Source organism: Danio rerio, chromosome 4 (assembly GCF_052040795.2).
Source record: "Danio rerio strain M-AB ecotype USA chromosome 4, GRCz13ab, whole genome shotgun sequence".
NCBI lineage: Eukaryota > Metazoa > Chordata > Actinopteri > Cypriniformes > Danionidae > Danio > Danio rerio.
In genome coordinates, this window is record NC_141024.2 from 79103769 (window position 1) to 79129149 (window position 25381).

The 25381-nt window shown below is 40.1% G+C and overlaps 1 protein-coding gene, 9 non-coding genes and 3 pseudogenes across 10 annotated transcripts in view; all 13 read left to right on the plus strand.

Annotated features, from left to right (window-relative positions):
- The window catches only part of LOC137489621 (uncharacterized), a 403605-nt gene that overhangs the window by 272264 nt on the left and 105960 nt on the right, over nt 1–25381 (plus strand). The gene's annotated exons all lie outside the window — the stretch shown is intronic.
- LOC141382069 (U6 spliceosomal RNA) lies at nt 229–335 on the plus strand. The gene has a single exon (XR_015485092.1). It is a non-coding gene; the product is annotated as a U6 spliceosomal RNA (small nuclear RNA).
- Nucleotides 759–865, plus strand: LOC141384217 (U6 spliceosomal RNA). Its single transcript, XR_015489234.1, has one exon. It is a non-coding gene; the product is annotated as a U6 spliceosomal RNA (small nuclear RNA).
- Nucleotides 1284–1390, plus strand: LOC141384307 (U6 spliceosomal RNA). Its single transcript, XR_015484699.1, has one exon. It is a non-coding gene; the product is annotated as a U6 spliceosomal RNA (small nuclear RNA).
- On the plus strand, nt 1811–1917 carry LOC137489858 (U6 spliceosomal RNA). Its single transcript, XR_015484964.1, has one exon. It is a non-coding gene; the product is annotated as a U6 spliceosomal RNA (small nuclear RNA).
- On the plus strand, nt 2341–2414 carry LOC137489854 (U6 spliceosomal RNA; annotated as a pseudogene).
- LOC137489856 (U6 spliceosomal RNA) lies at nt 7693–7766 on the plus strand (annotated as a pseudogene).
- LOC141384218 (U6 spliceosomal RNA) lies at nt 10575–10681 on the plus strand. Its single transcript, XR_015484701.1, has one exon. It is a non-coding gene; the product is annotated as a U6 spliceosomal RNA (small nuclear RNA).
- LOC137489859 (U6 spliceosomal RNA) lies at nt 11105–11211 on the plus strand. Its single transcript, XR_015485070.1, has one exon. It is a non-coding gene; the product is annotated as a U6 spliceosomal RNA (small nuclear RNA).
- Nucleotides 11630–11736, plus strand: LOC137489857 (U6 spliceosomal RNA). The gene has a single exon (XR_015484702.1). It is a non-coding gene; the product is annotated as a U6 spliceosomal RNA (small nuclear RNA).
- On the plus strand, nt 12160–12266 carry LOC137489860 (U6 spliceosomal RNA). The gene has a single exon (XR_015485071.1). It is a non-coding gene; the product is annotated as a U6 spliceosomal RNA (small nuclear RNA).
- On the plus strand, nt 12675–12781 carry LOC137489853 (U6 spliceosomal RNA). The gene has a single exon (XR_015485141.1). It is a non-coding gene; the product is annotated as a U6 spliceosomal RNA (small nuclear RNA).
- Nucleotides 13202–13275, plus strand: LOC137489855 (U6 spliceosomal RNA; annotated as a pseudogene).

Consider the following 25381-nt stretch of genomic DNA (forward strand, 5'->3'; position numbering starts at 1 on the left):
GCCCTTGCTTTACTGGGACTTTGCCATAGGCTATCCTGACACTCTAATTTCCCCCTGTCCATAAACTTGGTGACCTACTGCATCAATCAGTGTGCCTAGCACTGACAGGGCCAAAGCTCTGTAGTGCACGGCATACAAGTGGGAACATGGCTCTCCAGGTCCCACCACCTTGGAGGAACATTGCTGGGACTCGAGGCGTACATATGCCCTGAGCCTGTCCACTTGTCCATGCTCGCTACGGTGGCACATATACTAAAATTGGATCGATACAGAGAAGATTAGCATGGCCCCTGCGAAAGGATGACACGCAAATCCGTGAAGCGCTCCATATTGCTGTTTTAGTGCGTGGGTAAAAGTACAGAAATGCAAAAAGACAAAAGGCTTTTCACGATTCCAAATGGTGCATGAGGATGGGTTTAGCAAATCGTGGGAGGTGCTGCTGGGTCAACTGGAAAGTCTACATGCATGGTGAAAACGAATGTGGGATGCTTTGATCATTTGTTTTGTTGTGCAACCAATGCACTTCCAAAGCCCTTGCTTTACTGGGACTTTGCCATAGGCTATCCTGACACTCTAATTTCCCCCTGTCCATAAACTTGGTGACCTACTGCATCAATCAGTGTGCCTAGCACTGACAGGGCCAAAGCTCTGTAGTGCACAGCATACAAGTGGGAACATGGCTCTCCAGGTCCCACCACCTTGGAGGAACATTGCTGGGACTCGAGGCGTACATATGCCCTGAGCCTGACTGCTGATCCGTGCTCGCTACGGTGGCACATATACTAAAATTGGATCGATACAGAGAAGATTAGCATGGCCCCTGCGAAAGGATGACACGCAAATCCGTGAAGCGCTCCATATTGCTTTTTTAGTGCGTGGGTAAAAGTATAGAAATGAAAAAAGACAAAAGGCTTTTCACGTTTCCAAATGGTGCATGAGGATGGGTTTAGGAAATCGTGGGAGGTGCTGCTGGGTCAACTGGAAAGTCTACATGCATGGTGAAAACGAATGTGGGATGCTTTGATCATTTGTTTTGTTGTGCTAATGCACTTCCAAAGCCCTTGCTTTAGTGGGATTGCCATAGGCTATCGTGACACTCTAATTTCCCCCCGTCCATAAACTTGGTGACCTACTGCATCAATCAGTGTGCCTAGCACTGACAGGGCCAAAGCTCTGTAGTGCAGGGTATATAAGTGGGAACATGGCTCTTCGGGTCCCACCACCTTGAAGGAACATTGCTGGGACTCGAGGCGTACATATGCCCTGAGCCTGACCACTGGTCTGTGCTCGCTACGGTGGCACATATACTAAAATTGGATCGATACAGAGAAGATTAGCATGGCCCCTGCGAAAGGATGACACGCAAATCCGTGAAGCGCTCCATATTGCTGTTTTAGTGCGTGGGTAAAAGTACAGAAATGAAAAAAGACAAAAGGCTTTTCACGATTCCAAATGGTGCTTGAGGATGGGTTTAGCAAATCGTGGGAGGTGCTGCTGGGTCAACTGGAAAGTCTACATGCATGGTGAAAAGGAATGTGGGATGCTTTGATCATTTGTTTTGTTGTGCTAATGCACTTCCAAAGCCCTTGCTTTAGTGGGACTTTGCCATAGGCTATCCTGACACTCTAATTTCCCCCTGTCCATAAACTTGGTGACCTACTGCATCAATCAGTGTGCCTAGCACTGACAGGGCCAAAGCTCTGTAGTGCACGGTATATAAGTGGGAACATGGCTCTTCGGGTCCCACCACCTTGAAGGAACATTGCTGGGACTCGAGGCGTACATATGCCCTGAGCCTGTCCACTCGTCCGTGCTCGCTACGGTGGCACATATACTAAAATTGGATCGATACAGAGAAGATTAGCATGGCCCTTGCGAAAGGATGACACGCAAATCCGTGAAGTGCTCCATATTGCTGTTTTAGTGCGTGGGTAAAAGTACAGAAATGCAAAAAGACAAAAGGCTTTTCACGATTCCAAATGGTGCATGAGGATGGGTTTAGCAAATCGTGGGAGGTGCTGCTGGGTCAACTGGAAAGTCTACATGCATGGTGAAAACGAATGTGGGATGCTTTGATCATTTGTTTTGTTGTGCAACCAATGCACTTCCAAAGCCCTTGCTTTACTGGGACTTTGCCATAGGCTATCCTGACACTCTAATTTCCCCCTGTCCATAAACTTGGTGACCTACTGCATCAATCAGTGTGCCTAGCACTGACAGGGCCAAAGCTCTGTAGTGCACGGCATACAAGTGGGAACATGGCTCTCCAGGTCCCACCACCTTGGAGGAACATTGCTGGGACTTGAGGCGTACATATGCCCTGAGCCTGACTGCTGGTCCGTGCTCGCTACGGTGGCACATATACTAAAATTGGATCGATACAGAGAAGATTAGCATGGCCCCTGCGCAAAGGAACCTGATGGATCTTCTCTGTCCCCACCCTGTGGCCCCCAGCAGTCCTCTCGACGTCACAAGTCCTTAGACTGCAAGGTAGTGACCCCTGAACCCCACTGGGGTCACCTGAGACCTTGACAGGTGCTCATGCTTGCTGAAATTAATGAAATTACCCAATATGGTAAAAAAATCAAAGGCGGGAACTGGCATAATTAGCCATGTGCTTTCTGGGGTATGACAGGTGCATATTAATTAGCCATGTGCTGTAGACTGCTCTCATTGTATATCATATATTACATAATTTGAAAAAGAATTGAGTAACATAATAATAAGTATTATTTTTTAATAAATGTATTACATTATATTCAAATATAATTGTATGTTTATTTGCAACATAACTAAATATAGCTTTATTTGAATTGCATGTGAGTTAGATAAAATGTTTTTATAATCAGGACTTATATTTCACACCTTTTAAGAAATATAATATTTTTTAATAGTTCAATAATAAACATACTGAAATATTGACTTTTAAATGTTTTAGAATTTTGTCAATTATATTGACCGTAATGTTCAGGTAACTTATTTATTAATATTAAATAACACATAATAAAATATTTAAACAACTGATTAAACTAAATATAGTACCTAAAAACATTAGGCTATAGGATATAAGAAATATTATATTAAAATACAATAAAATTAAAATTTCAGGCGTTGATATTAAAATAGGTTTATCAATTTTTAAAAGTTTAATAAATTATTTAAAAATACAATTAAATATATTTTTAAATATTTCATTTACATCAATGTTTACAGTTATATTTACATATACATATTATTTTTTACTGCATTTACATTGAACATTTACTTAAGTTTAATTTACAATATAATTTTATACCATTTTTATTTTTACTGTTAGCTAAACTAGAGTTTATAACTTGTTTATGAATAATATACAGAACCCTAATATTACCATCCTTTAAATTACACAATAATAACATTAAAGCAACCACATGAATATGTGTACGCAGTGTATTTTTGGAAGCTTTATTTTATCCTTTAACACTTCACTGTTAAAAATTGTCCCGTTAAAAAACAGTAAAATACTGGCAGCTGCAGTTGCCAGCAATGTACTGTTATTTTACAGTATGTTGCTGTAAAAATACATGGACTACATTGATTTACACAATACTCAAGTGAACTCATTTTGCTCACTGAAAGCAAGTGCCTCAACTTGGTCAACTGCTGAATGAGTTTATGAAGTAATGTGTTATATATGCTTAGAAGTATACTTATAATGATAACTTATTTTAGTTAATTAGAAAAGTTCGGTTTAACTCTAATGTCTTATTTTTCACAACAGCACACATACATGTAAATCTGGAATCACCAGAGAGATTCTGACTGCATCAGCCACTAAACAGCTGCTATCTTTAAATAAAGAAACATGCATAATAACATCAGCAGTTCATTGTTCATCTTTAACTCATACACTGGCTCTACTCTCCTCCACAACGGTGACACACAGAAGAAATTAGCTTCAGGTTTTACAGTAAAATACTGTTTTTTCCTTGATTTAACAGTAATCTACTGGCAGCTGTGGTTGCCAGCAATATACTGTTTTTTTACAGTCTATTTCCGTAGTGTAAATTAACAGTATATTACTGTTAAAATACATTTTTACACTGTGTTTTTACCTCTCACACCTTTAACCCTTTAAACCCCAGAGCATATACTTCAGTTTTTATTGAAGTGTCCACACTACTGAGTGTTCAAGAAACATGGAGCAAAGCTGAAGTAAATTCATTAATTAACTGACTAATTAAATGATAATTGAGGATTAACAATGAACAAATGAAGAAATACTGAAGGGAAAAAACAAGAACAGAACATACAGAACTTTAGTCACAGCTTTATAATGAAATAACCTGAAGAACAACAAATGATTAAATCATTTAAATGATCAGCGGATGATTAAACAACTCTACAAACATCATCACCAGCTACACTTATTACTTAATACATGTATTTTTGTATAACATCTACTAAAGTTCTTCTTGAGAAAAAGTTAAAGTTTTACGTCACCATCATGGAGAACAGAGTTTGCTTTAGTTGGACTCTTAGCCCTGTCATTTTTAACATTTATATATCTTGGCTGCTGCAATTGTTAAGAACTTTGTTTGAAAAGCTCCTTTATTGTGGCAAGCCAGCCAAAAACCTAAATAAGATCTGGTGATGTTCATGTTGCTATTAAAGGGCAGAGTCTGTCTCATTTAGTATATTAAAATGTACTGTTCCTATTCAATGTTAAATCTATTGTTTTGCATAATATGTATATATATGGCAATGATTTCAGGACGTTTTTAAGAATATCTTGGACAATAACACTGCTCTATGGTGTAAATCGCACTCAAAGAGACATCAATAATCAGCATATGAACCTCAATAATGGTGACAACAAATTTAACAAAATTTAACAAAATGAACAGTTTAACTCACAAACAGGCAACTGAAAGTCTAAACATAAACAACAGCAGAATCAAACACAAATAAAGAAAACTGTTAGACCATTATACAACATTTATTTATACCGCAATGCATGCTGGGATATTTGTACAGTGCCACTCCCAGCAAGCATTGCTGCATGAAACATTTGAGATGTTACCATTGTTGAGATACAAGGTCAGATTCATGAGGTCTGACTGTGTATTTGTCATAACTGAACTGTTTTTGTATGTTATTTCTTAACTGTTAAGTAATTACAGAGGTATCTTTTCTGTTTCCACTTCTCATTAATTAAATTAATACCTGCAATTAAGCATAAAATCTATTGCATGAGGCCCTTCATCCAGATATATACCACAACATTTATCAGAACTAATTTCAAATAAATAGATTTCTCTATTTATAGACTTTCCAACTTGATAGCTATAATACAAGCATTTAGTTGATTCTTTAATATAGTAATTGGAAAGTCTTCTTAAATAAGTTCGAGGGTGAAGAGCCCAACTAAATCAGCCCCTTACTCCATTACGGTGACACAAAAAACACCTTAATTTCTGTTGGATCTCAATGAGAATTGTATGGAAGTCAAATCAGTCAGTAATAAGTGTGTGTCTGCTGTTGTTTGTGGAGTTGTTTAATGATCCTCTGCTGAGACTGAAGCTGTTTTATTTTATTTGATTTTATTTAATGTTGTAACTCAAGTCACTGTTTGTGTTTCTTGTTTATTTTCTTCAGTAATTGTAATTATTAACAGCAGGTGTTCATCAGTGTCTGAATTCACTCATTAGTGTTCATTAAAACTGTCAGGTGAACTATATTAGTTAACTAGTGTATGAAATAGTGAACAAGGACACAAAGTGTGATTTCAAACACAGACTTCAAAACATCGAATCTGAACTCTGTTAGCTCACAGTTTTCTGCAGTTGGTTACTTTCTCGAAAACAAAAATGTTACCCAGAAAGCACTGTTTTTAACAGAATATTACTGTTTTAGTGAAAAAACATTATTTTACCGTAGAATCTGACCGTTTTTTAACAGCAATTTTTTACAGTGTTGTTTGCAATAAATGAATAGAAAAAATGATGAATGTAAAGTGTAATATAAATATTGTGTAAAGTTATTCGAGTCACAACAGATAACCCACTCTTGGGACACTGTAGCTACTGAACAAATCTTTAAAAAAAAGCTGAAATGTACAAAGAGATTAGAAATAAAATAGAAAAATGTTTATTTACACAAAATATATAACCATTTATACTTTTAACATATTAGGGCAGTACAATATAGCGTAAAATTATTTTATTATCACAACAGTTTATGCAATATTTAAAAAAAAAAAAATCCCAAACATATGATAAATTATTATTTTATAAACTACCTTCCCAGTAGTTGCTGCTCGGCTATTTGCTAGAGCAGCTCAAAGCATAACCCAGAGCTGTAAATAAACACTAATAGCAGAAGTTAAGAAGAAAAAAGAAAATGACAACAGCCAATCAGAGTCAGAATATCTTGCTTATTTGTTTTAAAGACTAAATGTTTGCACCTTTACAGTGTTTTTAGACTTAATTTTTAGAATTAGTTATTTGCATCTGAACAATATCTTTTAACTGTTTAATATTATTAAATAAATGATTTAATAACACAGATAAAAAATGCATTTTTGTAGGGAAATGTTATTTTAGAAATAACAGCTTTTTCTATGCTATCATAAAGCCCTACAACTTGTACATGTATATTTATATTTGTTTTATACAAAATAAACATTTATCTTGCTTACTTGTTTTAAAGACTAAATGTTTGCACCTTGACAGTGTTATTAGACTTATATTTTTAGAATTAGTTATTTGCATCTGAACAATATCTTTCAACCATTTAATATTATTAAGTAAATGATTTAATAACACAGAAAAAAATGCATTTTTCTAGGGAAATGTTATTTTAGAAATAATCGCGTTTTTCTATGCTATCATAAAGCCCTAAAACATATACATGTATATATCTATTTTTTGTCAAACAAAATAAACATTTACAACAAAGCTTGTCGTCTTTATAGTCTGTTTTGTCTCCTTTTTTAACTTCCTCTATCCACTGCACCGCTTTATAAATCGCGCTTCCTGGAGGTCCCGCCCAACGGCCAATCGGAGCGCACGTTCAGTGGAACTTTCTCAAAGAGCCAACGGCACGCTACATGACATGACCAAATTCGGAAGCACGCTTTGTGGAACTTTGCGTCGACCAATCCCGAGCCAGACGTCGGGCCAATCAGGAAGAAGGGAAAGTGGAACTGTGGAACGGGAAGGGAACCGAAGATTCTCCCGCAAGAGGCGCAAGGATGACACGCAAATCCGTGAAGCGCTCCATATTGCTGTTTTAGTGCGTGGGTAAAAGTACAGAAATGAAAAAAGACAAAAGGCTTTTCACGATTCCAAATGGTGCATGAGGATGGGTTTAGCAAATCGTGGGAGGTGCTGCTGGGTCAACTGGAAAGTCTACATGCATGGTGAAAAGGAATGTGGGATGCTTTGATCGTTTGCTTTGTTGTGCAACCAATGCACTTCCAAAGCCCTTGCTTTACTGGGACTTTGCCATAGGCTATCCTGACACTCTAATTTCCCCCTGTCCATAAACTTGGTGACCTACTGCATCAATCAGTGTGCCTAGCACTGACAGGGCCAAAGCTCTGTAGTGCACGGCATACAAGTGGGAACATGGCTCTCCAGGTCCCACCACCTTGGAGGAACATTGCTGGGACTCGAGGCGTACATATGCCCTGAGCCTGACTGCTGATCCGTGCTCGCTACGGTGGCACATATACTAAAATTGGATTGATACAGAGAAGATTAGCATGGTCCCTGCGCAAAGGAACCTGATGGATCTTCTCTGTCCCCACCCTGTGGCCCCCAGCAATCCTCTCGACGTCACATGGCCTTAGACTGCAAGGTAGTGACCCCTGAACCCCACTGGGGTCACCTGAGACCTTGACAGGTGCTCATGCTTGCTGAAATTAATGAAATTACCCAATATGGTAAAAAAAATCAAAGGCGGGAACTGGCATAATTAGCCATGTGCTTTCTGGGGTATGACAGGTGCATATTAATTAGCCATGTGCTGTAGACTGCTCTCATTGTATATCATATATTACATAATTTGAAAAAGAAAATCCATTTTAAATGAATTGAGTAACATATAATAATAATAAGTATGATTTTTTAATAAATGTATTACATTATATTCAAATATAATTCTATGTTTATTTGCAACATAACTAAATATAGCTTTTTTGAATTGCATGTCAGTTAGATAAAATGTTTTTTATAATCAGGACATATATTTGACACCTTTTAAGGAATAAAATATTTTAATAGTTCAATAATAAACATACTGAAATATTGACTTTTAAATGTTTTAGAATTTTGTCAATTATATTGCCCGCAATGTTCAGGTAACTTTAATATTAAATAACACATAATAAAATATTTAAACAACTGATTAAACTAAATATAGTACCTAAAAATATTAGGTTGTAGGATATAAGAAATATTAAATTAAAATACTTTCAAATTTAAATTTCAGGCATTGATATTTAAATAGGTTTGTCAATTTTTTAAAGTTTAATAAATTATTTAAAAATTCAATTAAATATATTTTAAAATATTTCATTTACATCAATGTTTCCAGTTATATTTACATATACACATATTATTTTTTACTGCATTTACATTGAACATTTACTTAAATTTACAATATAATTTTATACCATTTTTATTTTTACTGTTAGCTAAACTACAGTTTATAACTTGTTTATGAATAATATACAGAACCCTAATATTACCATCCTTTAAATTACACAATGATAACATTAAAGCAATCACATGAATATGTACGCAGTGTATTTTTGCAAGTTTTATTTTATCCTTTAACACTTGTTTGCAATAAATGAATAGAAAAAATTATGAATGTAAAGTGTAATATAAATATTGTGTAAAGTTATTCGAGTCACAACAGATAACCCACTCTTGGGACACTGTAGCTACTGAACAAATCTTTAAAAAAAAAGCTGAAATGTACACAGAGATTAGAAATAAAATAGAAAAATGTTTATTTACACAAAATATGTAACCATTTATACTTTTAACATATTAGGGCAGTACAATATAGCGTAAAATTATTTTATTATCACAACAGTTTATGCAATATTTAAAAAAAAAAAAAATCACAAACATATGATAAATTATTATTTTATAAACTACCTTCCCAGTAGTTGCTGCTCGGCTATTTGCTAGAGCAGCTCAAAGCATAACCCAGAGCTGTAAATAAACACTAATAGCAGAAGTTAAGAAGAAAAAAGAAAATGACAACAGCCAATCAGAGTCAGAATATCTTGCTTATTTGTTTTAAAGACTAAATGTTTGCACCTTTACAGTGTTTTTAGACTTAATTTTTAGAATTAGTTATTTGCATCTGAACAATATCTTTTAACTGTTTAATATTATTAAATAAATGATTTAATAACACAGATAAAAAATGCATTTTTGTAGGGAAATGTTATTTTAGAAATAACAGCTTTTTCTATGCTATCATAAAGCCCTACAACTTGTACATGTATATTTATATTTGTTTTATACAAAATAAACATTTATCTTGCTTACTTGTTTTAAAGACTAAATGTTTGCACCTTGACAGTGTTATTAGACTTATAATTTTTAGAATTAGAGTTAATTGCATCTGAACAATATCTTTCAACCATTTAATATTATTAAGTAAATGATTTAATAACACAGAAAAAATGCATTTTTCTAGGGAAATGTTATTTTAGAAATAATCGCGTTTTTCTATGCTATCATAAAGCCCTAAAACATATACATGTATATATCTATTTTTTTGTCAAACAAAATAAACATTTACAACAAAGCTTGTCGTCTTTATAGTCTGTTTTGTCTCCTTTTTTAACTTCCTCTATCCACTGCACCGCTTTATAAATCGCGCTTCCTGGAGGTCCCGCCCAGTGGCCAATCGGAGCGCACGTTCAGTGGAACTTTCTCAAAGAGCCAACGGCACGCTACATGACATGACCAAATTCGGAAGCACGCTTTGTGGAACTTTGCGTCGACCAATCCCGAGCCAGACGTCGGGCCAATCAGGAAGAAGGGAAAGTGGAACTGTGGAACGGGAAGGGAACCGAAGATTCTCCCGCAAGAGGCGCAAGGATGACACGCAAATCCGTGAAGCGCTCCATATTGCTTTTTTAGTGCGTGGGTAAAAGTACAGAAATGAAAAAAGACAAAAGGCTATTCACGTTTCCAAATGGTGCATGACGATGGGTTTAGCAAATCGTGGGAGGTGCTGCTGGGTCAACTGGAAAGTCTACATGCATGGTGACAACGAATGTGGGATGCTTTGATCATTTGTTTTGTTGTGCTAATGCACTTCCAAAGCCCTTGCTTTAGTGGGATTGCCATAGGCTATCGTGACACTCTAATTCCCCCCCCCCAGCCCCCCCTTCCATAAACTTGGTGACCTACTGCATCAATCAGTGTGCCTAGCACTGACAGGGCCAAAGCTCTGTAGTGCACGGCATACAAGTGGGAACATGGCTCTCCGGTTCCCACCACCCTGGAGGAACATTGCTGGGACTCGAGGCGTACATATGCCCTGAGCCTGGCCACTGGTCTGTGCTCGCTACGGTGGCACATATACTAAAATTGGATCGATACAGAGAAGATTAGCATGGCCCCTGCGAAAGGATGACACGCAAATCCGTGAAGCGCTCCATATTGCTTTTTTAGTGCGTGGGTAAAAGTATAGAAATGAAAAAAGACAAAAGGCTTTTCACGTTTCCAATTGGTGCATGAGGATGGGTTTAGAAAATCGTGGGAGGTGCTGCTGGGTCAACTGGAAAGTCTACATGCATGGTGAAAACGAATGTGGGATGCTTTGATCGTTTGCTTTGTTGTGCAACCAATGCACTTCCAAAGCCCTTGCTTTACTGGGACTTTGCCATAGGCTATCCTGACACTCTAATTTCCCCCTGTCCATAAACTTGGTGACCTACTGCATCAATCAGTGTGCCTAGCACTGACAGGGCCAAAGCTCTGTAGTGCACGGCATACAAGTGGGAACATGGCTTTCCAGGTCCCACCACCTTGGAGGAACATTGCTGGGACTCGAGGCGTACATATGCCCTGAGCCTGACCACTGGTCTGTGCTCGCTACGGTGGCACATATACTAAAATTGGATCGATACTGAGAAGATTAGCATGGCCCCTGCGAAAGGATGACACGCAAATCCGTGAAGCGCTCCATATTGCTGTTTTAGTGCGTGGGTAAAAGTACAGAAATTAAAAAAGACAAAAGGCTTTTCACGATTCCAAATGGTGCATGAGGATGGGTTTAGCAAATCGTGGGAGGTGCTGCTGGGTCAACTGGAAAGTCTACATGCATGGTGACAACGAATGTGGGATGCTTTGATCATTTGTTTTGTTGTGCTAATGCACTTCCAAAGCCCTTGCTTTAGTGGGATTGCCATAGGCTATCCTGACACTCTAATTTCCCCCCGTCCATAAACTTGGTGACCTACTGCATCAATCAGTGTGCCTAGCACTGACAGGGCCAAAGCTCTGTAGTGCACGGCATACAAGTGGGAACATGGCTCTCCAGGTCCCACCACCTTGGAGGAACATTGCTGGGACTCGAGGCGTACATATGCCCTGAGCCTGACCACTGGTCTGTGCTCGCTACGGTGGCACATATACTAAAATTGGATCGATACAGAGAAGATTAGCATGGCCCCTGCGAAAGGATGACACGCAAATCCGTGAAGCGCTCCATATTGCTGTTTTAGTGCGTGGGTAAAAGTACAGAAATGAAAAAAGACAAAAGGCTTTTCACGATTCCAAATGGTGCATGAGGATGGGTTTAGCAAATCGTGGGAGGTGCTGCTGGGTCAACTGGAAAGTCTACATGCATGGTGAAAACGAATGTGGGATGCTTTGATCGTTTGCTTTGTTGTGCAACCAATGCACTTCCAAAGCCCTTGCTTTACTGGGACTTTGCCATAGGCTATCCTGACACTCTAATTTCCCCCTGTCCATAAACTTGGTGACCTACTGCATCAATCAGTGTGCCTAGCACTGACAGGGCCAAAGCTCTGTAGTGCACGGCATACAAGTGGGAACATGGCTTTCCAGGTCCCACCACCTTGGAGGAACATTGCTGGGACTCGAGGCGTACATATGCCCTGAGCCTGTCCACTCGTCCGTGCTTGCTACGGTGGCACATATACTAAAATTGGATCGATACTGAGAAGATTAGCATGGCCCCTGCGAAAGGATGACACGCAAATCCGTGAAGCGCTCCATATTGCTGTTTTAGTGCGTGGGTAAAAGTACAGAAATTAAAAAAGACAAAAGGCTTTTCACGATTCCAAATGGTGCATGAGGATGGGTTTAGCAAATCGTGGGAGGTGCTGCTGGGTCAACTGGAAAGTCTACATGCATGGTGACAACGAATGTGGGATGCTTTGATCATTTGTTTTGTTGTGCTAATGCACTTCCAAAGCCCTTGCTTTAGTGGGATTGCCATAGGCTATTCTGACACTCTAATTTCCCCCCGTCCATAAACTTGGTGACCTACTGCATCAATCAGTGTGCCTAGCACTGACAGGGCCAAAGCTCTGTAGTGCACGGCATACAAGTGGGAACATGGCTCTCCAGGTCCCACCACCTTGGAGGAACATTGCTGGGACTCGAGGCGTACATATGCCCTGAGCCTGAGTGCTCACTACGGTGGCACATATACTAAAATTGGATTGATACAGAGAAGATTAGCATGGTCCCTGCGAAAGGATGACACGCAAATCCGTTAAGCGATCCATATTGCTGTTTTAGTGCGTGGGTAAAAGTACAGAAATGAAAAAAGACAAAAGGCTTTTCACGATTCCAAATGGTGCATGAGGATGGGTTTAGCAAATCGTGGGAGGTGCTGCTGGGTCAACTGGAAAGTCTACATGCATGGTGAAAACGAATGTGGGATGCTTTGATCGTTTGTTTTGTTGTGCTAATGCACTTCCAAAGCCCTTGCTTTAGTGGGACTTTGCCATAGGCTATCCTGACACTCTAATTTCCCCCTGTCCATAAACTTGGTGACCTACTGCATCAATCAGTGTGCCTAGCACTGACAGGGCCAAAGCTCTGTAGTGCACGGCATACAAGTGGGAACATGGCTCTCCGGTTCCCACCACCCTGGAGGAACATTGCTGGGACTCGAGGCGTACATATGCCCTGAGCCTGACCACTGGTCTGTGCTCGCTATGGTGGCACATATACTAAAATTGGATCGATACAGAGACGATTAGCATGGCCCCTGCGCAAAGGAACCTGATGGATCTTCTCTGTCCCCACCCTGTGGCCCCCAGCAGTCCTCTCGACGTCACATGGCCTTAGACTGCAAGGTAGTGACCCCTGAACCCCACTGGGGTCACCTGAGACCTTGACAGGTGCTCATGCTTGCTGAAATTAATGAAATTACCCAATATGGTAAAAAAATCAAAGGCGGGAACTGGCATAATTAGCCATGTGCTTTCTGGGGTATGACAGGTGCATATTAATTAGCCATGTGCTGTAGACTGCTCTCATTGTATATCATATATTACATAATTTGAAAAAGAAAATCCATTTTAAATGAATTGAGTAACATATAATAATAAGTATTATTTTTTAATAAATGTATTACATTATATTCAAATATAATTGTATGTTTATTTGCAACATAACTAAATATAGCTTTATTTGAATTGCATGTGAGTTAGATAAAATGTTTTTATAATTAGGACTTATATTTCACACCTTTTAAGAAATATAATATTTTTTAATAGTTCAATAATAAACATACTGAAATATTGACTTTTAAATGTTTTAGAATTTTGTCAATTATATTGACCGCAATGTTCAGGTAACTTATTTATTAATATTAAATAACACATAATAAAATATTTAAACAACTGATTAAACTAAATATAGTACCTAAAAATATTAGGTTGTAGGATATAAGAAATATTAAATTAAAATACTTTCAAATTTAAATTTCAGGCATTGATATTTAAATAGGTTTGTCAATTTTTTAAAGTTTAATAAATTATTTAAAAATTCAATTAAATATATTTTAAAATATTTCATTTACATCAATGTTTCCAGTTATATTTACATATACACATATTTTTTACTGCATTTACATTGAACATTTACTTAAATTTACAATATAATTTTATACCATTTTTATTTTTACTGTTAGCTAAACTACAGTTTATAACTTGTTTATGAATAATAAACAGAACCCTAATATTACCATCCTTTAAATTACACAATGATAACATTAAAGCAACCACATGAATATGTACGCAGTGTATTTTTGCAAGTTTTATTTTATCCTTTAACACTTGTTTGCAATAAATGAATAGAAAAAATGATGAATGTAAAGTGTAATATAAATATTGTGTAAAGTTATTCGAGTCACAACAGATAACCCACTCTTGGGACACTGTAGCTACTGAACAAATCTTTAAAAAAAAAGCTGAAATGTACACAGAGATTTGAAATAAAATAGAAAAATGTTTATTTACACAAAATATATAACCATTTATACTTTTAACATATTAGGGCAGTACAATATAGCGTAAAATTATTTTATTATCACAACAGTTTATGCAATATTTAAAAAAAAAAAAATCACAAACATATGATAAATTATTATTTTATAAACTACCTTCCCAGTAGTTGCTGCTCGGCTATATGCTAGAGCAGCTCAAAGCATAACCCAGAGCTGTAAATAAACACTAATAGCAGAAGTTAAGAAGAAAAAAGAAAATGACAACAGCCAATAAGAGTCAAAATATCTTGCCTATTTGTTTTAAAGACTAAATGTTTGCACCTTTACAGTGTTTTTAGACTTAGACTTAATTTTTAAAATTAGTTATTTGCATCTGAACAATATCTTTTAACTGTTTAATATTATTAAGTAAATGATTTAATAACACAGATAAAACAATGCATTTTTGTAGGGAATTGTTATTTTAGAAATAATAGCATTTTCTATGCTATCATAAAGCCCTACAACTTGTACATGTATATTTATATTTATTTTATACAAAATAAACATTTATCTTGCTTAGTTGTTTTAAAGACTAAATGTTTGCACCTTGACAGTGTTATTAGACTTATAATTTTTAGAATTAGAGCTAATTGCATCTGAACAATATCTTTTAACCATTTAATATTATTAAGTAAATGATTTAATAACACAGAAAAAATGCATTTTTCTAGGGAAATGTTATTTTAGAAATAATCGCGTTTTTCTATGCTATCATAAAGCCCTAAAACATATACATCTATATATCTATTTTTTTGTCAAACAAAATAAACATTTACAACAAAGCTTGTCGTCTTTATAGTCTGTTTTGTCTCCTTTTTTAACTTCCTCTTTCCACTGCACCGCTTTATAAATCGTGCTTCCTGGAGGTCCCGCCCAGCGGCCAATCGGAGCGCACGTTCAGTGGAACTTTCTCAAAAGAGCCAACGGCACGCTACATGACATGACCAAATTCGGAAGCACGCTTTGTGGAACTTTGCGTCGACCAATCCCGAGCCAGACGTCGGGCCAATCAGGAAGAAGGGAAAGTGGAACTGTGGAACGGGAAGGGAACCGAAGATTCTCCCGCAAGAGGCGAAAGGATGACACGCAAATCCGTGAAGCACTCCATTTTGCTTTTTTAGTGCATGGGTAAAAGTACAGAAATGAAAAAAGACAAAAGGCTTTTCACGATTCCAAATGGTGCATGAGGATGGATTTAGCAAATCGTGGGAGGTGCTGCTGGGTCAACTGGAAAGTCTACATGCATGGTGAAAACGAATGTGGGATGCTCTGATCGTTTGTTTTGTTGTGCTAATGCACTTCCAAAGCCCTTGCTTTAGTGGGACTTTGCCATAGGCTATCCTGACACTCTAATTTCCCCCCGTCCATAAACTTGGTGACCTACTGCATCAATCAGTGTGCCTAGCACTGACAGGGCCAAAGCTCTGTAAACCACGGGATACAAGTGGGAACATGGCTCTAGGATAGAAAGGAGAAAAGACAAAAGGGTTTTTACGATTCCAAATGGTGCATGAGCAGGGTTTTAGCTGTTGGGATAGTTTACAGTTTAACCCAAAGAATGACCAGTCTGATAGATGAAGAAGAGCTAGAGTCAGAGATTCAAATAAATAAATAAATCAAGTTTACCTAAGACAGTTTGCAGTTTCATCATCAGAAGCCAGCTTCAACACTCGCAATAAGTTCCTAGGCTGCTCTGCTTACAATCACCAATCAATAACAATTATACTCTGACATAATGTCATTTCCAACTGAACACTGTGATTATCAGTTTTCATGGAACAGGCAGATAGCAGCTCATAGCTGATATCTAATAAGAGAGAAAGAGAGTTTTGAGCAATCCAGAACTGTTAATCTATGTTTACTCAATTTAAACATACATTAAACATAACATTAACTTCAATAACATAATTTTATTGTAATCTTTTACTCAAGCCCGTCCTAAAACATATAAAACAGAGTTGACATGCTTTTTCAAAGTAATGCTGTTACAGTCAACAACAGTTTTAGATCTTTCAGGGGTTAACTGCATCCATCAAAGTATTATTTCAACCCCCATTTATGTTACTTATATATTACTAAAAATATTTAAATCCAACCATAAAGCTGCTTGTTTGCACAGACTTACATGGCACATTTTTTATACAGACATGTCTCTGTTACTTTTACAGCCAAAAGTCAAAAGTCATGGTGAGGGCTAAATCAAGATAGCAGTGCACTCACACAGAATCTTATCTTCTAAGACAAAACATACGCTATTCTTTACTCCCATAATGTTACTGTCAGTTTCTGTGCTTAGTTTTTGGCTACTAGACACTCAATATTTAGATTTTAGCTTTTCATTGACAATTAATTGCCAAAGGCATTTTTTATCTTAAAATCGGTTCTAAAATCATTTTAAACCTAAGAGCTTAGCTGAGCCATTTACTGCATTCTGCTCTCATCTGTTTCTTTTTATATCAGAGTTTAACACCAAAAGCAACAAGAAATTGAGAATGAAATCTTACTAACAGCGCTTAGCTTTTGCTTGATTAATCTGCAAACCATCCCAAGATGTGGATACTGTCCAGATCGGTCCAATCCAGTTAGGGTCATATTTTTTTCGGGATTGCTCCTGGTGCATCATTGATCAATCAACCTCGCCCTAATATTTCTAGGTTTCTTGTCTGACTTTTGTGGCCACTACTATCTAATGGATACCGATCAAGATGTTATTTAAGAATTTATTTATTTATTTAACTATTTCTTTCCCTAATAATCTGACCTACTCTATTCTTAGGATTCGGGCCCTTTTGTCTGTGAAACAGCAAGATAGCAGTGGTGGAACTAATTACAATCTCGGGTTAATTTAGTCCACTACTAAATAAAAACCAGTCCAAGTTTTATCCCCGAGAATGTCCTAAAAGCCTCTTACACACCCGTCACTGAGTACTTAACTCTGGGTGGAGGAGGTACACCCCTCAACTACTGTTATACTTATTACTATCGTTATAGGTGTACCGCAAAATGCACCAGCTGACAAGGGGATTCCACACAAAGCTACCACAAAATTTTGCCTTTCATTCACGTCTGAATGAGAACCCAACAGCTTTCCGTTACTACCCACTACTCCACAGACCATCCCTAGTCTATAATATTTTAAATCTTTCTACATTTCTTTTTGTTGATTGATCAATGGTGTCACCAGTAAACAAGTGCCACGCGTCCATCAAAACTGTAGGGATAGTATACAGTTTAACCCAAAGAATGACCAGTCAGGTATATAAAAAAGAGCCAGAGTCAGAGATTTAAATAAATAAATCAAGTTTACAGAAGATAGTTTGCAGTTTCATCAGCTGAAACCAGCTTCAACTCTCGCAATGAGTTCCTAGGCCGCTCTGCTTACAATCACCAATCAATAACAATTATACTCTCACATAACGTCATTAACTGCGTCATACATATAGGTGTTATAGCCTGATTGGTTAAAACACAGATAGACTAGGTGAATTTCCACGTGGGGTTTGTGCGTATATTCTGAACAATATCTTAAAGGTGCAGTAGGTGATCTGCCAAAATGCTAACCGCTTAGCATATTATCTTTGGACGGCGGCGAGGGACTGTGATTTAAAGCCACACCCCCTGAAATCGCGAACGCGCGCACCGCGTCACAACAGCAGACAGACAACCCCACTAGTTCATGTCATTTGCCAGTTAGTTAGTGCCAGCGCCATGCAGGAATTACATTTATTACTTAACCACACTTACATGCTATTTCAGAGTGAATATTCAGTGTAGCGATAAACAGTATAGGAAGGCTATCATTGTTCAAAAATGACCAAAGTTAATATAAAAGCACACACGCTAATGGCATATCTGCGTGAACAGATGCGCAGAAGTCCGAATCTACATTTGCTGACAGACAGCCTGACCTGCTTATCGGAATTATGGGAGATTATAGTCCGACTCTATTTAATTGGATGAACATTTTTTTAGGTTTATGCTTTACCCAGGATAAAAAAATACATATAAACACATTTAGATAATTTACTGTAATCATTACTATTGGACTATGAAGAGACTTTCAACCAGAACAAAAATTGTTTCTGAAGATAATCACCTGCTGCACGTTTAAGCATAAATGTCAGACATCCCTTAGACTGATTGAAGCTGACTCCAGACCTGTGAAACGGATCAACAATCAAATAGAACACACACCTAAAGTATAATCTGTTTCTTATTCAAGGCTGAGTGTACTCTCAGCCATCTTTATCAAAACTGGTTAAAAATTTGTATAATCTACATTCAGGCAGTTATAATCTTACTATACAAAGTCTATCTTGAATAAAAAGTAGAATCACTTTAAAATAATTAACCGTAAAAACAGCAAAATCACTTTAGACATTTTAGATAGTATTAACTCATAGAAATAACAATAGAGACATTTGATTCCAGTCCTCAGCCCTCAGTTCCACTTAAGGTCTCTGTGACCTCTGACCTAGTTTGGTGGCTTCTGAAAAAAGTTATAAAGAGACAGGCAAATGCACTGAACATTCTTATATTAAGCAATGTGTTAACTTATTCATTAATTAAAATCATTTCACAGTAAATACTCATTCAAATGATCATATAATTATATTTAATAAAAAAAAATCATAAGTAACAAGATGATGAAAAAAGGATAAACGTTGGTCCATGATGAGACAGATTGGAAAGCAGAAATCCGAATCCTTCAGCAGGAGAACATGTGTTTCAGGATTGGAGGCTCAGTGGTAGAATTCTCCCCTGCCAGGCGGGAAACCCAGGTCCGATTCCCGGCCAATGCAGTTGCTCGTTTGTGTTGCTACTCTTCCAGCTGCAAGTAACAGCCTTGTGGCAGCCACACAACACAAAGGCAAGAAACAACATTGGTTAGTATTGGTGGTTCAGTGGTAGAATTCTCGCCTGCCATGCAGGAGACCCGGGTCTGATTCCCGACCAATGCAATTCTTGTTTTGTGTTGCTACTGTTCCAGCTGGAAGGCTAACAGCCTTGCAGCTATCACACCCCACTAGGGCAGTAGCATAACCATATCAACATTGGTGGTTTTGGTAGAAATCTTGCCTGCCATGTGGGAGATCTGGGTTCGATTCCCTGCTAATGCAATTGCTGTTTTGTGTGGCTCCTCTTCCAGCTCTGGTTGAAGGCCTTTAAGCACTCACACAACACAAAGGCAAGGAAGAACATGGGTCAGCATTAGTGGTTCAGTGGTAGAATTCTTGCCTGCCTTGCGGGCGACCCGAGGCCGATTTCTGTCCAATGCAATTCCTCTCTTGTGTTGCTACTCTTCCAGCTCTTGGTAACAGCCTTGCAGCAATCACACCCCGTTAGGGCTGCACCATAAGCATATCAGCATTGGTGGTTCAGTGGTAGAATTCTCACCTGCCATGCCGGAGACCTGTGTCTGATTCCCAGCCAATGCAATTCCTTTTTTGTGTTGCTACTCTTCCAGCTCTGGGTAACAGCCTTGCAGCAATTACACCCCACTAGGGCTGCAGTAAAAGCTTATCAGCATTGGTGGTTCAGTGGTAGAATTCTCGCCTGCCACATGGTAGACCTAGAATCGATTCTCGGCTAATACAAGTGCGATTTTGTGTGGCTCCTTTTTCAGCACTGGTTGACTGCCTTTTAGCACTTACACAACACAAAGCCAAAAAACAACATCGGTCAGCATAGGTGGTTCAGTGGTAGAATTCTCGCCTGCGACGAGGGAGACCCGGGTCCGATTCCCGGCCAATGCAATTCCTGTTTTGTGTTGCTGCTCTTCCAGCTCTGGGTAACAGCCTTGCAGCAATCACACCCCACTAGGGCTGCAGTACAAGCATATCAGCATTGGTGGTTCAGTGGTAGAATTCTCGCCTGCCACGAGGGAGACCCGGGTCCGATTCCCGGCCAATGCAAGTGCTGTTTTTTGTTGCTACTCTTCCAGCTTTGGGTAACAGCCTTGCATCAATCACACCCCACTAGGGCTGCAGAATAAGCATATCAGCAATGGTGGTTCAGTGGTAGATTTCTCGCCTCCCTTGTGAAAGACCCTGGTCAGATTCCCGTCCATTACAGTTCCTATTTTGTGTTGCTACTCTTCCAGCTCTGGGTAACAGCCTTGCAGCAATCACAACCCACTAGGGCTGCAATATAAGCATATCAGCATTGCTGGTTCAGTGGTAGAAATCTCGCCTGCCACGCGGGAGACCTTGAGTCGATTCCTGGCTAATACAAATGCATTTTTGTGTGGCTCCTTTTTCAGCTCTGGTTGACAGCCTTTTAGCACTCACACAACATAAAGGCAAAGAAACAACATGGGTCAGCTTTGGTCGTTCAGTGGTAGAATTCTTGCCTGCCACGCGGGAGACCCAGGTCCGTTTCCCGGCCAATGCACCTTCTGATTTTGGTTGCTACTCTTCCAGCACTGGGTAACAGCCTTGCAGCAATCACAACCCACTAGGGCTGCAGTAAAACCATATCAGCATTGGTGGATTAGTTGTAGAATTCTCACCTGCCACGCGGTAGACCTTGAGTCGCTTCCTGGCTAATACAAATGCAGTTTTGTGTGGCTCCTTTTTCAGCTCTGGTTGACGGCCTTTTAGCACTCACACAACACAAAGGCAAGGAAGAACATGGGTCAGCATTGGTGATTCAGTGGTAGAATTCTCGCCCGCCACGCGGGAGACCCGGGTCCGAATCCCGGCCAATGCAATTCCTGTTTTGTGTTGCTACTCTTCCATCTCTGGGTAACAGCCTTGCAGCAATCACAACCCACTAGGGCTGCAGTATAAGCATATCAGCATTGCTGATTCAGTGGTAGAAATCTCGCCTGCCACGTGGGAGACCTTGAGTCGATTCCTGGCTAATAACAATGCAGTTTTGTGTGGCTCCTTTGTCAGCTCTGGTTGACGGCCTTTTAGCACTCACACAACACAAAGGCAAGGAAGAACATGGGTCAGCATTGGTGGTTCAGTGGTGGAAACCTTGCCTGCCACGCGCGAGACCCGGGTCCAATTCCCAGCCAATGCATTTCCTGTTTTGTGTTGCTACTCTTCCAGCTCTGGGTAACACCCTTGCAGTAGTCACACCCCACTAGGGCTGTAGCATAAGCATATCAGCATTGGTGGTTCAGTGGTAGAATTCTCGCCTGCCACGCGGGAGACCTGGGTCCGATTACTGGTCAATGCAATTCTTGTTTTGTGTTGCTGCTCTTCCAGCTCTGAGTATCAGCCTTGCAGCAATCACACCCCACTAGGGCTGCAGTAAAAGCTTATCAGCATTGGTGGTTCAGTGGTAGATTTCTTGCCTGCCACACAGAAGACCCTGGTCCGATTCCCATCCATTACAATTCCTGTTTTGTGTAGCTACTCTTCCAGCTCTGGGTAACAGCCTTGCATCAATCGCACCCCACTAGGGCTGCAGAATAAGCATTTCAGCATTGGTGGTTCAGTGGTAGAATTCTCGCCTGCGAAGAGGGAGACCCGGGTCCGATTCCCAGCTAATGCAGTTCGTGTTTTGTATTACTACTCTTCCAGCTCTGGGTAACAGCCTTGCAGCAATCACACCCCACTAGGGGCGCAATAAAGCATATCAGTATTGGTGGTTCAGTGGTAGAATTCTCGCCTGCTACGCGGGAGACCTTGAGTCGATTCCCGACTAATACAAGCGCGGTTTTGTGTGGCTCCTGTTTCAGCTCTGGTTGACGTCTTTTTAGCCCTCACACAACACAAAGGCAGGGAAGAACATGGGTCAGCATTGGTGGCTCAGTGGTAGAGTTCTCGCCTGCCACGCGGGAGACCCGAGTCCGATTCCCGGCCAATGAAAATCTTGTTTTGTGTTGCTACTCTTCCAGCTCTGGATATCAGCCTTGCAGCAATCACACCCCACTAGGGCTGTAGTAAAACCATATCAGCATTGGTGGTTCAGTGGTAAAATTCTCACCTGCCACGCGGTGGGCCTAGAGTCGATTCCTGGCTAATACAAGTGCGTTCTTTTGTGGCTCCTTTTTCAGCTCTGTTTGACGGCCTTTTAGCACTCACACACTACAAAGGCAAAAAACTATATCGGTAGGCATTGATGGCTCAGTGGCAGAATCCTCGCCTGCCACAGAGTAGACCTAGAGTCAATTCACAGCTAATACAAGTGTGGTTTTGTGTGGCTCCTTTTTCAGCTCTGGTTGACAGCCTTTAAGTACTCACACAACACAAAGCCAAAAAAACAACTTCGGTCAGCATAGGTGGTTCAGTGGTAGAATTCTCACCTGCCGCGTGGGAGACCTGGGTCTTATTCCCGGCCAATGCAATTCCTGTTTTGTGTAGCTACTCTTCCAGCTGTGGTTGACAGCCTTTTAGCACTCACACAACAAAAAGGCAAAACACAACATCGCTTAGCATTGGTGGTTCAGTGGAAGAATTCTTGCCTGCCACGCGGGAGACCCGGGTCCGATTCCTGGCCAATGCATTTCCTGTTTTGTGTTGCTACTCTTCCAGCTCTGGGTAACAGCCTTGCAGCAATCACACCCCAATAGGGATCCAGTATAAGCATATCAGCATTGGTGGTTCAGTGGTAGAATTCTCACCTGCCATGCGGGAGACCCAGGTCCGATTCCCGGACAATGCAAGTGTGGTTTTGTGTTGCTACTCTTCCAGCTCTGGAAAAACAGCCTTGCATCAATCACACCCCACTAGGGCTGCAGAATAACCATATCAGCGTTGGTGGTTCAGTGGTAGATTTCTCGCCTGCCACGCGGAAGACCCTGGTCCGATTCCCGTCCATTCCAATTCCTGTTTTGTGTTGTTACTTTTCCAGCTTTGGGTAACAGCCTTCCAGCAATCACAACCCACTAGAGCTGCAGAATAAGCATATCAGCATTGGTGGTTCAGTGGTAGAATGCTCGCCTGCCACATAGGAGACATAGAGTCGATTCCCGGCTAAAACATGTGCATTTTTGAGTAGCTACTCTTCCAGCTCTGGGTGATGGCCTTTTAGCACTCACACAACATAAAGGCAAGGAACAACATAGATCAGCATTGCTCGTTTAGTGGTAGAATTCTTGCCTGCCACGCGGGAGACCCAGGTCTGTTTCCCGGCCAATGCAATTCCTGTTTTGTGTTGCTACTCTTCCAGCTCTGGGTAACAGCCTTGCATCAATCACACCACACTAGGGCTGTAGTATAAGCAAGTCAGCTTTGTTGGTTCAGTGGTAGATTGCTTGCCTGCCACACAAAAGACCATGGTCCGATTCCCGTCCATTACAATTCCTGTTTTGTGTAGCTACTCTTCCAGCTCTGGGTAACAGCCTTGCAGCAATCACAACCCACTAGGGCTGGAGTATAAGCATATCATCATTGCTAGTTCAGTGGTAGAAATCTCGCCAGCAACGCGGGAGACCTTGAGTCGATTCCTGGCTAATACAAATGCAGTTTTGTGTGGCTCCTTTTTCAGCTCTGGTTGACGGCCCTTTAGCACTCACACAATACAAAGGCAAGGAACAACATAGGTCAGCATTGGTGGTTCAGTGGTAGGAACCTTGCCTGCTACACGCGAGACCCGGGTCCAATTCCCACCCAATGCTTTTCCTGTTTTGAGTTGCTACTCTTCCAGCTCTGGGTAACAGCCTTGCAGCAATCACACCCCACTAGGGCTGTAGCATAAGCTTATCAGCATTGGTGGTTCAGTGGTAGAATTCTTGCCTGCCACGCGGGAGACCCGGGTCCGATTCCCGGTCAATGCAATTCCTGTTTTGTGTTGCTACTCTTCCAGCTCTGGGTATCAGCCTTGCAGCAATCACACCCCACTAGGGCTGCAGCTTAAACATATCAGCATTGGTTGTTCAGTGGTAGATTTCTCACCCTGCCACGCGGAAGACCGTAGTCCGATTCTCGTCCATTACAAATCCTGTTTTGTGTTGCTACTCTTCCAGCTCTGGGTAACAGCGTTGCAGCAATCACACCCCACTGGGGCTGCAGTATAAGCATATCAGCATTGGTGGTCCAGTGGTAGAGTTCTCGCCTCCCACGTGGGAGACCTGGGCCCGGCTCCCAGCCAATGCAATTCCTGTTTTGTGTAGCTGCTCTTCCAGCTCTGGGTATCAGCCTTGCAGCAATCACACCCCACTAGGACAGCAGTATGAGCATATCAGCATTGGTGGTTCAGTGGTAGAATTCTTGCCTGCCACGTGGGAGACCTGGCTCCCATTCCTGGCCAATGCAATTCCTGTTTTATGTTGCTACAATTCCTGTTTTATGTTGCTACTCTTCCAGCTTATCAAGCAAGTTTTTACACAGCGGATGCCCTTTCAGCCGCAACCCATGTCTGGAACACACACACACACACACACACACTCTAGCCTATCCAATTCACCTGTACCACATGTCTTTGGACTGTGGTGGAAACTGGAGCACCCTAAGGAAACCCACGTGAATGCAGGGAGAACATGCAAACTCCACACAGCAACACCAACTGAACCGAGGCTTGAACCAGCGACCTTCTTGCTGTGAGGCGACAGCACTACCTACTGCGCCACTGCTTCGCCCAGCATAAAAATGTATATACATAAATCACAATTTAAATGGACAAATAAATAGATATGTTTAAATTGTGTTTTTAACCCCCTGTGGTCGAAGACAGCGAATACGCGTTCTGACAAGTTTTTATCTCATTGAGCTGAAATGAACCTAAATTTCGCTTTCAGTTTTGATCGTACAGATAAGATCAATACATCAATCGAATCTGTTAGGTGTCTACTTTTAAATGTGTACACTCACGACAAAAACAAATGTGTGTGCTTTTGCAAATCAAGGATAATAAACAGTATAGGCATTCTGTCTTTTCT